General features: G+C 41.6%; 1 protein-coding gene across 1 annotated transcript in view; it reads left to right on the plus strand.

The window, feature by feature from the left end:
• ARPP21 (cAMP-regulated phosphoprotein, 21kDa) overlaps positions 1-668 on the plus strand; it is a 100,126-nt gene that overhangs the window by 1,060 nt on the left and 98,398 nt on the right. The window lies entirely within an intron of this gene.

The following is a 668-nucleotide window of genomic DNA, read 5'->3' on the forward strand; positions in this document are numbered from 1 at the left end:
GGGAAACAAAAGGTAAATTATTCAGGAGTCTCATTTGACAATTGATCAGTGGGGGAGGCTTCAAGAGGGAGCGGCGGGGGGAGAGGGAGAGAGAGAAAGGGAGAGAAAATAATAATAGGCTTTAACTTTGAAAAGCCTTTAAAGCTTCTGCACAACAACCCATTGTGAGCTGAGAGTAAATGCAGTTCAGTTAAGATATCTTCATTAGAAATACCTGCCAAGGGCTTCCTGTAGGATTTTCCTAGAGCTGGAGACTGACATAGGGTTTGGGAAGAGGCTTAGGATTTTAATAATGGAGCTGTCAGTTTGATGCCTGAAAACGTTGACCCTCAGAGCTTTATTGCCAAATTTAGATTTCATATTTATATTGAATTATTACCTCTTCAAATATATATATATATTTTTTTTTTTAACTGATAGTGAGCACCCTGGGCTTCTGCTATGTACAAAAACCATGACTGAATGCTAAAAAAACAGTGTTGTTGCTCACGCTTGGTTTTTATTTCTGCTTGTTTGGTGATTCTTTGGTACTTAAAAAAAAATAAAAAGAGGGAGTGGGGGCAGAAAAAACTCTAGAGGAGGGGAGCACTGAGATATCGGAGACCTGGAGGTCTGGGTGGGTCCGTCCTACCTGGTGCCGCTGAGCCCCGTAGTGGAGAATCCCTCTC

The sequence above is a fragment of the Cariama cristata genome, unplaced genomic scaffold, assembly GCF_000690535.1.
Source record: "Cariama cristata isolate BGI_N322 unplaced genomic scaffold, ASM69053v1 scaffold4984, whole genome shotgun sequence".
NCBI lineage: Eukaryota > Metazoa > Chordata > Aves > Cariamiformes > Cariamidae > Cariama > Cariama cristata.